We start from the raw sequence: 15,355 nt of genomic DNA, 5'->3' as shown, positions 1-15,355 counted from the left end.
TCGATGCCAGGCACACAGTCAACTTTCAGTTTAGTGAATGCCTAAATAATGGGGATGCCAAAGGGGGAGAACAGACAGATAAAGGCATTTCCCACACTCCAGTTTGGTAATAAGGACTCTCTATCCAGATGTTGAGCAGAATACATTACAAGATATTTTGACATTTTCTTCACTACATCATTCATCATTTCAATAAAGTCTATAGGTTATTTTTGCAGACTGTTTTGAATATAAGGCCTGCCACGTCATAATGAATGATTTTGATGAGGAAGAAAATGGAAAGTAGATATCCCAGAGAATATTAAATTCTATTCTTGTAAATACATATATCCATTTAAAAATTCCTATCAGAGTTCTGCTCTTAGTGATTAAAAAGCCTATCATATATTAATGATCCTATTATATATCATACTCTTTCTTTTTACCTTTATTAGATTTTCACAAATCTTGCAAGGTAAAAATTATCTTCATTTGGTGAAGAAAACTGAGGATCACAGAGATTAAGTAACTTGTCCATGGTCCAAAACTTATAAAAAGGAAGGCAGATTCGAATTCAGGTCTGACTCCAAAAGCCAGTCTTCCCACAAGGCTAAGTAGCTTGCCTTTGTTCTAATATAGACTTAGTTTCACAAAATTCTTACCTCTCCCCATGTTGCAAAGTTTATGATTATATGGTACAAAGATCAATATTCCCCAAATTATAGCAGTCGTGTATGTGGGTAAGGCATTCAGTCTCTTAATCCATAGAACTTCATGTAATTCTTACTTAACACCTGCTAGAGCAACTATTTTCGAGATACAGATGTCTCTAAGACTACCCTATCAGGAGCAGACACTGTTTAAATTCCTATGTATTGAAACAGAAAGGCAAGGGCACCTGGATGGCTCAGGTGGTTGGGCTTCCAACTCTTGATTTTGGCTCAGGTAGTGATCTCACGGGTCATGAGATCAGACCCCGTGTCAGACTCCCCTCTCAGCAGGGAGTCTGCTTGAGATTCTCTCTCTCCCTCTCCCCCTTCCCCCCACTTGCATGCTCTCTCTCTCAAATAAATAAATCTTTGAAAAAAACAGAAAGGCAAAAGGAGAGAGGCTAATTCACTGATACGATATTTTTCCATGTAAAGGAAACTACTAGGTCTGACACCACTTGATTTTTTAAAGATTCTGTCTGACCCTTAGGAAGCTTCAGCCGGACTTACCCAAGGGAGAGGGACAGGACAAATGAAACACTGCAAGGAAAAGAACATAACCACGAGCACCTGCCACGAATGGGAAGAGCACTCGCTGTTAAACAGCACACTCTAAATAAGTGGTGTGTGGATTAATTCCAATAAAAAGAGATCAGAACGTCCTCTGCAACCTGGAAACCACACTCCTGGGCTGCAAGGATGCTGCAGTCAGAACCACTGCTCCGAGCCTCGAGAATGTTCCAAGCGTTGTCTGTTATAATTGTGGCCAAGGCACCACAGAAGAAAAAGATCCGCTGGGGAATCCTGCCAACCTCGTCCCTGGTGTATGCAGGCTTGGCAGAAACACAGTGTAGTGCAGTGAGCACCAGACTTCCAAGGACACTGGGGCAAGCAGTTCCAATTATTAAGTGATAAAATGGCAGCCAAAGTCCCTGGGGATTCTGTAAGCCTGACACTAGACAAGAGACTGCAGCCAGAAAGCATCGTGATGACTTGCTCATGTTCGAGCTCTTAACCTCTGTAGCAGCTGCATTTATTCATGTGCAATTAGGGGTGTGCACATTTGTGTGTGTTACACCATAAAACAGAGGATCAACATCAATAAACAAGCCCTTTTAGAAACCTAACAAAAGCCAGGACTGTGCAGACTGAAGAAAGCACACTCCCTTTGCTATAGTGTCTGTGCAGCTTTTCAAATTCTTGCTCTTTTCTCTCTTTTTTGGAATGCAAAGGAAAGAAATCAGGTGAAACTGCTGACTAATATAGCTATAAGGAAGCTGAGGACTGAGATGGGAAACAGTATTCACTTACACAGAAACCCTCGAGTTTCTTTTTACAACATGCTGCTGAATCGTGTGGAAAGCTACCAAGAGTCAACACCTGAGTGTCCAAGTTTGTGCCCCTTTTGTATAAAGCTCTCCTTCCTCATTCATATCAAGAAATGTAGCCTGGATTTTTTCCTAAAGAATTTTAAGCTAATAATAAGTAAGCTGGGGCCATTAAAAAAAAAAAATTCTCAGAAATCTCTGTATCTATCCTTAAGGATAGGCACTCTGGTATTCAAATATGTTGTGCCAGAGACCTTCCCTCTTATCATAAATTTTAATTTACAAGGCCATGGCAACAGTCCTAATGAAGATTAATTACTGCAGTACATTCCATAAAATCTCTCCAGCTTCCTTCTGATGCAGAAGGCTCCCGCATATGAAATGGAACTGAAGTGCATCGTGTCCTTAATGCTTCCTTTCTAGCTGCTCAAGAATAAAAACAGATTAAAAAAAAAATGTAGTCAAAGAAAAGACTGATTGGCTCAGCATTCATTATAAACATAAGTAAAAGAGCAAAAGATGCCCTCTTAGGTCAAAGTTCTAATAAAGAGAAAAGGCTGGGGGTGGTGAGAGGAAACAGAATGCAGAGGACTGCAATCACATGAATGATCCATAAATATGTTTCCTTCTGAAAGACACACATGTGTCATTTAGGGTTGGCAAAAAGTTCTGGCCCCATCTCTATTTTTCTGGTTCATAAATCCACTTGAGAATTCAAAGAAAATAAATGGCCCCCTTTCCCAGATAAATGCATGGGGAGTGTCTATGCAGTATTGCACGCCCACCATCATTTTTGCATACAATTCAAGATGGCCAAGATTCCTCTAAAGCTCATCTATAGATCCTAGATTAAGAATCCCTGCTCTGCAGTAATTTAGAAGGCAAGCATAATTATTTCTCTTCTCTCAGATTAAAAAAAAAAATCAAGTACCCATACAAGCTGGGTTTATAGTATGTATTTTTCTCACTGCTAATGTGTATGTAGAACATTTTGTGCTTCCCAGAAACACATCAGCTTTTCTCCTCAAAGTACTTTTCACTTATTTGTTTTCAATATCCAAGATCATCCCCTACCCAAACATGTCCCCAGTGTTCCGGATATCTGGAAAAGTTAAGTTTAACGGTTTAGTCTTACTCCTCATTAGCCTTTCAAATGATTTCAAGAGAGAGAAAATCCAATCTTCAGCAAAGCTGTCCCTTAAAGAATTACTTACAGGAGGGGGCGCCTGGGTGGCTCAGTTGGTTAAGCGACTGCCTTCAGCTCAGGTCATGATCCTGGAGTCCTGGGATCCAGTCCCACATCGGGCTCCCTGCTCAGTGGGGAGTCTGCTTCTCCCTCTGACCCTCTTCCCTCTCGTGCTCTCTATCTCTCATTCTCTCTCTCTCAAATAAATAAATAAAATCTTAAAAAAAAAATTACTTACAGGAGGGAGGGGTTCAATATGGTGGTATAGCAAGATCCCAATCTCACTTCTCATGGTCACAACAAATTTACAATTACATATGAAATAATCACCTCTGAAAAAAGACCTGATAACCAGATGAACAGAGCCTCCACCACAAAGGATAAAAGAGTAGTGCTGAAACAGGTAGAAGAGACACAGCCTTGCCAAAACAATACAAAACAAAACAGCAACTAAGTCCAGGAGTGGTGATGCATAATTGGGAGGAATCTCACAGATACAGAACTTCTCCCAAAGAAGTCAGGGGTGTGTGCTCCACATCAGGCAGCCAACCCCTAAATGCTGCACAGGAGAGATGAGCCCCCAAAATGCCTATGAAAACCAATGGGGGATTACATGTAGGAAAACTAGGGAATAGAGAACATGCTCATAAAGGGCTTGACAAGAGACTCCCTCACTCTGGGACCTGGTACAAAGATACCAGTTTGAATACTGCCAGACCATATGTGAAGGAGACCAACTTACTGATCTTGAAGAGTCTGCCAGAGAGGCAGGAACTTGGTTAGGACTCTCCAGGGACACAAACACTGGGTAGAGGTCATTTTTGAAGTCTTAATTCTAATTTGCTGGTGCCAGTGCTGGAAGGCACCATTTTGGAACTCTTCCTTGAGTCTGCTGGCAATGGAGGGTGCCCACTGCTGAGTGCCCTGCCCACCTCCATACCACAGCCAGGCCAGGAAAGAGCCCTGCCCACTCCAGTGCCACAGCGGCACAATGCAGCTAAGGCTGTACAACATCCCCACGCATGCCTGTGCCATAGCTCTGGCCCCACCACAGCAGGCGGGCACACGGAACTCATATAGGGGAGGGCCCCGGAGTTCCTGGTGCAAGTGGCCAGTGGGATACTGTCTCTGAGCTCCATGAGACATCTCCTATACAAGGGCACTCTTTTTTTTTTTAAGATTTTATTTATTTGACAGAGAGAGCAAGAGAGCACAAGCAGGGGGAACAGTAGAGGGAAGAGGGAGAAGCAGGCTCCCCACCAAGCAGGGAGCCCAATGCGGGGCTTGATCCCAGGACCCTGGGATCATGACCTGAGCCAAAGGCAGATGCTTAACCGACTGAGCCACCCAGGTGCCCCTACAAGGACACTCTTTCTGGGATGGGAGAGGTAGCTATTTTACCTAATACTTAGAAACAAACACAGAGAGGCAAATGAGGAGATAGAGGAATAGAGGAATATGCTCCAAATCAGAGAACAAGAAAAAGCCTCAGTAAAAGATCTTAATAAAACAGAGATAATGGATCCATCTGATAAAGAGTTCAAAGTAATATTCATCAATGAACTTGGGAGAAGAATGGATGAACACAGTGAGAACTTCAAAGGAGACAGAAAAATATAAGGAAATATCAAGCAGAAGTCACAGAGCTGAAGAATAAAACCTGAACTGAAATATTCGCTGGAGGGGTTCAATAGCACACTGGATAAAGCAGAACAGATCAGCAAGCTGAAATATCAAACAATCGAATTCACCTAGACAATGCAGCAAAAAAAAATTTTTTTTTAGCTTCTTAGAAAAAATAAGTTTAATTGACATGTATTAAAGTTATAGAGGTTAATTATTAAAACAGAGTGGAGAAAACCTTCTAGGCAAGCAGGAACACTCAGAATTCTCCACCCATCCCCTTTGCCTTAAAGGAAGAACAGTTTCAATGCCCAGGAATCTATTTTAGCTTCTTTCCTTTAGTCTAGCATAGTGGCCCTTAAATTTTAGTTTGCTTAAGAATAACAATAACAGGGGTGCCTGGGTGGCTCAGTTGCTAGGCGTCTTTGGCCTTAGCCTTTGGCTAAGGTCATGATCCTAGGGTCCTGGGATTGAGCCCCGCATCGGGCTCCCTGCTTGGCAGGAGGCCTGCGTCTCCCTCTCCCACTCCCCCTGCTTGTGTTCCCTCTCTCGTTGTGTCTCTCTCTGAAACTTCTCCTGGTCTTTTTCCCGGCAACGTTAGGCATCCAACCCAGTATTACCAAGATGACTTAAAGTTCTTGACTCAAGCCTGGGACGTCTGGTCACCTTTGGTCCTTTTTCGGGCCTACTTACAGATTTATCTTCCCAGACGGCCCGACTGTTGCTCAGGGCAATGGTGAGATTTGGGCAAAGGGAGGAGAAAAAGAATTTTTTTAAGAGAAGACATCTTAAGGGACCTTTGGGACAACATCAAGTGGAATAACATTTGCATTATAGGGGACCCAGAAGGAGAAAAGAGAGAAAGGGTCAGAAAACTTATTTGAAAACAGAATAGCTGAAAACCTCCTTAATTTGAGGAAGGCAACAAAATTTCAGATCAAGGAAGCCCAGAGGGTTCCAAAAGAGATGAACCCAAAGAGATCCACACCAAGCACTTCTCTTCAATGAACGGGCCAAGTGGCTCAGGGGTGGTGGCCTTGTGGACACAGAGATACAGATCTCTATGAAGACCCTGACAGGCAAGACCACCACCCTTGAGGATGAGCCCAGTGACACCACTGAGAATATCAAAGCCAAAATCAAAGACAAGGAGGGCATCCTGCCTAACCAGCAGCATCCGACTTTGGGGAGCAAATAGCTGGAGGATAACCACACTCTCTCAGACTATAATATCCAGAAAGAATACACCTTGTACTTGGTGCTTCACCTGCAAGGTGGCATCACTGGGCCCTTCCTCTGCCAGCTGGTCCAGAAATATAACTGTGACAAGATGATCTGCTTCCAGTGTTATGCTCGCCTACACCCCTGTGCTGTCAATTGCCACAAGCAGTGTGACCACACCAACAACCCGCACCCCAAGAAGAAGGTAAAATAAGGCCCTTCCACTGACTCGTCCTTTGCTCACATGGTGGCCTCCTGCCTGAGCTCCAAGGCCCTGGGGCCTCAATAAAGTTTCCTTTTCAATGACTGGGGGGTGGGGAGGGGTAGTTAAAGACAGAATCTCAAAAGCAGCAAAAGAAAACAACTTGTTAAGTACAAGGGAAATCCTATAAGGCTTTCAGACTTTTCAGCAGAAACTTGGCTGGAGTAAGAAAGTGGCATGACATATTCAAAATGCTGAAAGGAAACACTTTCGAACTAAAAAATTCTCTACTCAGCACAGTTATCATTCAGAATTGAAGGGGAGATCAAGAGTTCTCCAGATAAACCAAAACAGCAGCAAAAAAAGAGTTCATCACCATTAAACTGGACCTATAAGAAATGTTAAAAGGACTTCTTTAATAAAGCTGAAAAGAAATGACACTAATAATTAATAACAAGAAAATATATGAAAGTAAAAATCTCATGGAACAGGTAAATATATACAAAAGACAGTGGATCAATCATTTATAAAGCAAATAGAAAGGTTAAAAGATAGTAGTGGTAAAAATACCAAAACTATAATAATTAGTTAAGGGATGCATAAAAATATAAAAATGTGACATCAAAATACAAAATGTGTAGGGGGGATTAAAAATATAAATTTTTCTAATGTGTTCAAATTTAAGTTCCTATCAACTTAAAACCAACCACTATATACAAAGGATGCTATATGTGAACTTCATGGTAACCACAGAACACACCAAAAAAAATGAGAAAAAAATCTAAACATAATACTACAGAAAGCCATCAAACCACAGTGAAAGACATAAAAAAGAAAGGAATAGAGGAACTACAGAAAAGCCAGAAAATAAAGAGAAAGGAATCCATGCCCAATACTAAAGAAATTCATCATCAGTCACAAGGAAGGAGGGCAAGAGAAGGAACAAAGAACTACAAAAACAACCTGAAAACAATAAACAAAATGGCAATACATGTATACCTATCGATAATTAATTACTTTAAATGTAAAAAGACTACATTTTCCAATCAAAAGACAGAATGGTTGAATGGATTTAAAAAAAAAAAGACACACACAGACTGAAACTGAAGGGATGGAGAAAGACATTCCAGGCTAATGGAAATGAAAGCTGGTGTAGCAAAACTCTTAATTGACAAAACAGACTTTAGAACAAATACTGTAATATAAGACAAAGAGCACCACATAATGATAAACGGGTAACCCAGCAAGAATATGTAATATTTATAAGTATATATGCATCTAACATATGAGCACCAAAATATATAAAACAAATGCTGACAGGCCTAAAGAGAGAAATTGACAGCAATGTAATAACAATAGGGGACTGCATAACACCCCACTATGTCAATGGACAGATCATCCAGAGAGGAAATCAATACATAAACATCAGCCTTAAACAACACTTTAAACCAGATGGGCTTAATAAATAAATATGTTAACATTCCATCCAAAAGCAGTAGAATGCACATTCTTCTCAAGTACATATGGAACATTCTTCAGGAGAGCTCACATGTTAAACCACAAGTCTCAATAAATTCAAAAATTTAAATCATCAAGCATCTTTTCCAATCACAATGGCATAAAGAAGAAAATTAGCAAAACCACAAAAACATAGCAGTAAAACAACATGCTACTAAACCACCAATAAGTCATTGAAAAAATCAAAGGAGAAATAAAAAATTACCTAAGGACAAATGTAAACAGAAATATGATATACCAAAATCTATGGGATGCGGCAAAAGTGATTCTGCTGTTAAGTTCATAGCTATGCAGGCCTCAAGACCTCAAGAAACAAGAAAAATCCCAAGTAAACAATCTAACTTCACACCTAAAGCAACTAAGAAAAGAACAACAAATAAAGCTTAAAGTTAGAAGAAAGAAAATAATAAAGATCACACCAGAAATAAATGAAATAGAGACTACAACAATAACAGAAAAGATCAGTGAAACTAAGAGCTGGTTCTCTGAAAAGATCAACAAAATTGATGAACCTTTAGCCAGCTTCATCAAGAAAAAAGGAGGAAGGACTCAAAAAATAAAATCAGAAATAAAAGGTAACAACTGGTACCACAGAAATACAAAGGACCCATAAGAAACTACTACAAACAATTATATGCCAACAAATTAGACAATCTGGAAGTAATGGATAAATTTCTAGAAACACACAATCTTCAAGGAATGAATCATGAAGATAGAGAAAATCTGAATTGACCAATTTCTAGTAAGGAAAGTGAATCCTTAATCAAAAACTTCCCAGAAATAAAAGCCCAGGACCAGATGGTTTCACTGGTGAATTCTACCAAACATTTAAAGATTTAATGCCCATCATTCTCAAATTCTTCCAAAAAACTAAAGAGGAGAGAATGCTTCTAAACTCATTTTACAAGACCAGCATTACCATGATACAATAAACCAAAGACACCACAAAAAAAAAAAAAGAAAAAGAAAATTACAAGCCAATATCCTTGATGAACAAAGATGCAAAAATCCCCAACAAAATATTAGCAAACCAAATTCGGCAATACATTAAAAGGATCGCACACCATGATCAAGTGAGATTTATCCAGGGATGGAAGATTGATTCAACATCCACAACTCTACCAACATCATGCAGCACATGAAGAATAAAAATCTTGTGATCATCTCAATAGATGTAAAAAACATTTGACAAAATTCAGCATCTATCTATGACAGAAACTCTCAACAAAGGGAGTATAGAGGGAATGTACCTCAACACAATAAAGGGCATACTGACAAACCCACAGTTAACATCATTCTCAATGGTGAAAAAACAAAAGCTTTTCTTCTAAGATTAGGAACAAGACAACAACGCCCACTCTCTTCACTTTTATTCAATATAGCCACTAGAAGTCCTAAGCACAGCAATTAGGCAATCAATCAATCAATCAATCAATCAATATAAACAAAAGTCAGAAGTAGAAAGAATTGAAAAGGAAAAAGTAAAACCATCACTATTTGCAAATGACATGTTACTATGGAAAACCCTAAAGTCTTCATCAAGACACTGTTAGAACTAAATAAATACATTCAGTAAAGTTGTAGGATGCAAAATTAATATGCAGAAATCTGTGGTGTTTCTATACACTAATGAACAACTGTTAGAGAAATTAAGAAAGCAGTTTCATCTACAATTGCATCAGAAAGAATAAAATACCTAGGAAAAATTTTTAAACAAGAAGGTGAAAGACCTGTATACTAAAAACTGTAAGACACTGATGAAAGAATTTGAAGACTCAAATAAATGGAAAGATATTCCATGCTCATGGATGGAAGAATTAGTATTGTTAAAATGTCCATATAATCAAAGGAATCTATGGATTCAATACAATTCTTACATAAAAAAATTCTGATGGCATTTTTCACAGAACTACGACAAATAATCCTAAAATTTGTATGGAACCACAAAAGATCCTGAGTAGTCAAAGCAATCTTGAGAAAGAACAAAGCTGGAGGTATCATGTTTCCTAATTTCAACTGTACTAAAAGCTATAGTATTCAAAACAGTATGGTATGCGCACAAAAAAACAAACACGAGTCAATGGAACAGAACTAAGAGTCCATAAATAAATCCACATATATAGAGAAAATTTGGGATAAATGAGCCAAGAACATACGATGGAGAAAGGACAGTCTCTCCAATAAATACTGCTGAGAAAACTGGTCAGCCAAGAACTAGACTGCTATCTTACACCATACACAAAAATTAACTCAAAATGGATTAAAGATGTGAATAGAAGACTTGAAACCATAAAAATTCCTAGAGAAAAACTTATGCAGTAAGCTCTTTGACATCAATCTCAATGATGTGTTTGTAAATCTGACTCCAAAGCAACAGAAACAAAAGCAAAAATAAACAAATGGGACTACATCAAACTGAAAAGTTCCTGTACAGCAAGGAAAATCATCAAAATGGAAAGGCAACCTACTGAATGGGAGAAGATATTTGCAAATCATACCCAATAAGGGGTTAATATCCAAACTAGATTAATAACATACGTAACTCAACAATAAAAAAAAATTTAAAATTAGACAGAAGATGTGAATAGTTCTTTTTTTCTAAAGCAGACATACAGATGGCCAACAGACACATGAAATGATGTTGAACATCACTAATCATGCAATTCAAAACTACAATGAGATATCACCTCACACCTGTTAGGGTGGCTATTATCAGAAGGCCAAGAAATAGCAAGTGTTGGTGAGGATGTAGAGAAAAGAACCCTCAGGCACTGCTGGTGTGAATGTGAACTGGTGCAGCCACTGTGGAAAACAGTACATAGATTCCTCAAAAATTAAGAATAGATATACCACATGATCCAGCTTTTCCACTTCTGGGTATTTATCCAAAGAAAATGAAAACACCAATTCAACAAGATATACGTACTCCTATAGGTTCACTGTAGCATTATTTACAATAACTAAGATACAGAAAAAACCTAAATGTCCATCAATAGATAAATGGATAAAGATGTAACATAAATAAACAATGGATTACTATTCAGCTGTAAATAAGAACAAAATCTTATGATTTGTGACAACATCGATGGACCCTGGGGGCATTATGCTAAGTGAAATAAATCAGACAAAGAAAGACAAGTATTGTATGATTTCACTCATATGTGGAATCTGAAAACAACAACAAATGAACAAACAAAAGAATACCACAACAAGCTCATCAGTATAGAGAACAGACTGATGGTTACCAGAAGGGAAGGGAGTTGGGGGGGTGTAGGTGAAATGGGTAAAGAGGGTCAAATTGTATGTTGATAGATGGTAATTAGACTTTTGGTGGTAATTATTTTGTATCCCATATAAATGTCGAATAACAATGTTGTACACCTGAAAGTAATATAATGTTATATACTAATTTTACTTATAATGGCAAAAACAAAAGTAAACAAAACCAAACAACAAAAATGAAAAAACCTAAGCAAGGTACAACCTAGAACTCTAAAAGGACAGTGGATAAGGAAATTATGGTGTATAAATAATGGAATGCCATATGATCATTAGTTATGAATCCATTCTATATGAGGCCATGTGAAATGAAGAAAAAGATCATCCTAAGAAAGTGTTGTTCTCAACAATCTTTTTAGTGAAAACAAAGTTGCCATGCACCAGACTCGGTAGCAGCCAAGAGAACCCGACTAGTCAGTTCATTACCTTTGCTATATGGTTCGTCAGAAATGACCCTAACACTTCTGAAACATGACAAACTCCTAACTGTCATTGAGTCACAGTTATTCATTGGGTGGCTAAATGACAGAAAAACAAAGCACAGAGCAAAAACTGGGACCACAAATAAGGTCCAACTGGGAACCTCCTAAACCCCAAATTTCCCAGTCTTTTCCATCCTAACCCTCACCCCAGAAAATAACACTTTCCTTCCTCGATGGGTAGCATCCTTTCCCCTATGAATCCCAAGATAAATAATACTGCTTTTCCCCACACCCAACCCAACAACCTGCCTTTTAAGTTTCTCCATTCATGCTATTAACCACACAGGATATTCTTTTTGTTTTGTGTTGTGTTTTGTTTTGTTTTGAGGACAATGACAAAGTGGAGAAAGATAAAATGAACACAATTTAAAGAAAGTCAAGTAAAATTAACTCCTTGTCAACCACAATTCACATGAAGTTCTGATCAAAGTCCTATGAAATGTGATAATTCATGGAACTTTGTATTTCACAAATAAGAAGAGAAGATGGAGATTTTCCCTTGAAAGCTGCTAGCAGATTAGAATCAGGGATAAATCTCCTGAAGTTAAAAAGAGTGAAAGGAAAGAATGACAGGCACACAATAAAGTCAATATATCATTAAGCTGAGCTGACTTCTTTCCTCTGCCACCCACAACTAGATCCACCAGCGAATAGGGATTCAAGTAAATGGAACTGTAGTCAATAGTATTTTTCTTTTCATAATTACCTAGACTCTGAGTGAGAAGAAAAAAAAAGTCCCCTTAAAAAATAATCACCCCTTAGATTCAGAACCAAAAATTCCAGTAAAATTCATATAAAATATATAACGTGCCATAACTGGTCCCAACCAAAAACAGTTAAAAAGAAATGAAAATGCTCCTGGCCATTTTCCTTCCCCAGAAATTTGTCTCTGAGTCATACACATTTCTGTTGCAGGTGGAAAGCCTTCCACACTTTACAAAGCTGACTGTTAAGTCTTGGAAGAGAAGTTGGGAAGCAAGATTTAGTGAAGAAATGTCACAGAACAACATGAGGAGACACCACACAGATGAACGTGGGTCACCTCCTTTACGTAGGAGACAAATCTTAAAGATAATGCAAGTTCACTCAAAACCAGAAAGCTAACATGGAACACAGCTGAAAAATAAAACAAAAACCCCAAACAAATGAAAAAGCAGATAAACAAAATCCTTCATCAATCTTTTGACACAGAGCTGTGTCGCAAAAGCCGAAAAGAACAGTTCCTGATATTAGATGTAAAATAGTTTGTGCAGGAAAAGGCATCAATCCATGTAGAAGTTATCATGTCTAAATTATGCCAATAGTCTCAGTACAAACTATAGATGCCACCCAGAATAATGGACCACCAACGTAAGGATTTTTTATAAAGCAACCTGCCAGGGCCAGAGACTGGTCTGTGAAAAAAAACAGTGACATATTATTGGGCAGTAAAAATCTAACCAAACCTTCTTCTCTTTCCTTTTTTTGTTTGAAAAAGATTAGGATTATAAATATTAAAAACTTAATCTGACTGAATAATGAATATCTTGAACACCCAGCTGCTTCTTTTTCATCGTATTCAATATTTTGCAAATTTTTATCATTAGCAATTCACATGAAGATGGCCATAAACCAAACATGATGAATGCTACTAGATATACAAAAATTAATCTTATATTACATGCTCAAGACCAAATCTCTCAGCTTGCGAGGCACAGCTAAAAGGAACAATTTTAGTGAAAGAAGAGTTTAATTGGAATATGGTTAAAGATACTCTTGTTTCACTTCAAAGACCGCACTGTTGAGAAGGGCAACCCATCTTCTCCCTGCTTGGGCAAGACTTAAAACTTCATTCAGGTTTAGCTTCGATGTCACTCCCTTCAGGAAGCTTTTCCAGAGTCACCAAGCCCAGGTTAGTTTCCTCCCCTGCTCTCTGCGCTCATTCCCTACCTGCCCTGCTCACCCCAGCCCCCCCCACCAGCCCCTGCACAGATCAGGGCATGTATCCATTCTATTGCTTTATAATTGCATGCTTAGCTGTCTGCAACCTCTGGTAAACTAAAAACTGTGACAGCCTGAAAGGTATTTTTCTTTATGTTTCATCCTCTGTACCTGTACTCACTATCACCTGGCACATGATTACTAAAAAATTCTTAGCCGAAAGAATGCACAGAAGAAATATTACAAGCTGGAGACTAACAGGTAAGTGGATATTTCTAACTCTTAAAAGAGCAGAACATGATTTAAATAATACAGAAGGTTCTTACTCCAGTTCTTGACACCATCTCTAGAAAATATTTTTATCGTGAAAGCAGTATAAATACATTATATAGCCTGTTGGGGAGATCAAGAAATAATGAATCACTTAGTAGCACAAAGACCATTCTAATATTTGAGGTCTTTCTTCCTCTGAAGGTATGAAAGTCTGTATCAAAACTCACTGGCAAGAACACAATTCTGTGCCGTTCCTAGCAGACCAACGAATCCCAGATGTCACCGAGTCCACCGCAGCGAAGAGCTAGGTTCCTACCAAACTGCTCTATTTTAGTAACAACGACAACAATGACAAATGCTAACACATTTTGTAGTAATTCCACCTATGCTAATTCCACAGTTAGGAGGAACCAGAAGGGAAAGCTACCGAGTAAAACACAGTCTGCACCGATGTGTACGGAGGATGGAAGATGAGGGAAGGAACCACACGGTGTCAAAGAAAGCTCTCCCTTCTCCAAAACAGCACACGAAAGCTTGGAGCCCTGATGGAGCTCGGGCATCTGCTGCTGACCAGTCAGTTGACATCCTTCTGTACTATGGGGGACACTACTGTTCCTCCTATTTCACTGCTCTCTTTCTAGGGATAAATGAGCTATTAATGACAGCGTTCTTCTCCTTCAAAGGAACGCAAGGTCACATTATTTTCATTGTCGCTGAGAACTCTTTTAAGCAAGAGAACTCTTTTTGTCATGCTAACTTAAAGGAGCTGAATCTCGCACATCAGAATCCCTGGAATCAGCGTTAGAGATGACAATTTTGAGAATTCTACAGAGGGTTCAGGATGGGTTAAATTCTACTGCACTGTGCACTGTGCTGAGGGAGACAGAGGTACGCTCTTTAAAACCCTATCACGCCTCCCTGAGGAAGAATTATAGACCCCGGATTCAGTCATTCTCCACTACATCTGGCTCTCCTTTGCCTACTTCCTACTGACTATGGGTCTCTCCACGTAGAGAGACCAAAGTGTTACTCATGCTGAATATTTAGGGGTATCACTGAGGTAAAGGACAAAGAAATACCCAGAGGAAACTTTCAAAGAAAGTGGCTCATGCTACTTACTTTGGGACTGAGCCATTTTCTAATTGGTGTTATCTGGTCCCATAAAAGTAAACTCATATTGGAAAATGTGAAGTTAATAAGCAGGGAATAACCCACTGGGAGAGCAAAGATGACCAAGAGGCTGACACACTCACCGTTGCTGCAATTACTGAGCTGAGGTTAGAAACAGTGCAGCAAATAAAACCTGTGAGCCTGCCAGGAGAGCCCTCTAAATCTGATATCACAAAATCCTAGCACCTCTTCTTGTTTATGGGCAGCAAAGAAAGAAAGATGCAGCCAAACTGGAACCATACAGTAAAACTGTACTGGTGCTGGTATTATAAACAGCAGTAGCAATAACAATTACCACTGTTAAAATTCTAGTGTATAAGGATTTACTTGTGAATACTTTTACTTATCTAAAAACAATTTTGGTTTTAGTTTACACTTACCTTTATTCATTTTCACTAAGGTCGTTTTAACAGAGAAGGGGAAAGGGAGAAAAATGGAGGTAGGGTGTATATATAGGAATTTCA

The 15,355-nt window shown here is 38.8% G+C and overlaps 1 protein-coding gene and 1 pseudogene across 2 annotated transcripts in view; one reads left to right on the top strand and one right to left on the bottom strand.

The window, feature by feature from the left end:
- DDX10 (DEAD-box helicase 10) overlaps positions 1-15,355 on the bottom strand; it is a 267,172-nt gene that overhangs the window by 19,896 nt on the left and 231,921 nt on the right. The gene's annotated exons all lie outside the window — the stretch shown is intronic.
- Positions 1,389-6,261, top strand: LOC112840506 (ubiquitin-ribosomal protein eL40 fusion protein-like; annotated as a pseudogene).

Source organism: Callorhinus ursinus, unplaced genomic scaffold, assembly GCF_003265705.2.
Source record: "Callorhinus ursinus isolate GAN/ISIS: 27379988/994484 unplaced genomic scaffold, GSC_fseal_2.0 scaffold19, whole genome shotgun sequence".
Taxonomy (NCBI): domain Eukaryota; kingdom Metazoa; phylum Chordata; class Mammalia; order Carnivora; family Otariidae; genus Callorhinus; species Callorhinus ursinus.
This window is presented reverse-complemented; position numbering and strand designations above follow the sequence as displayed.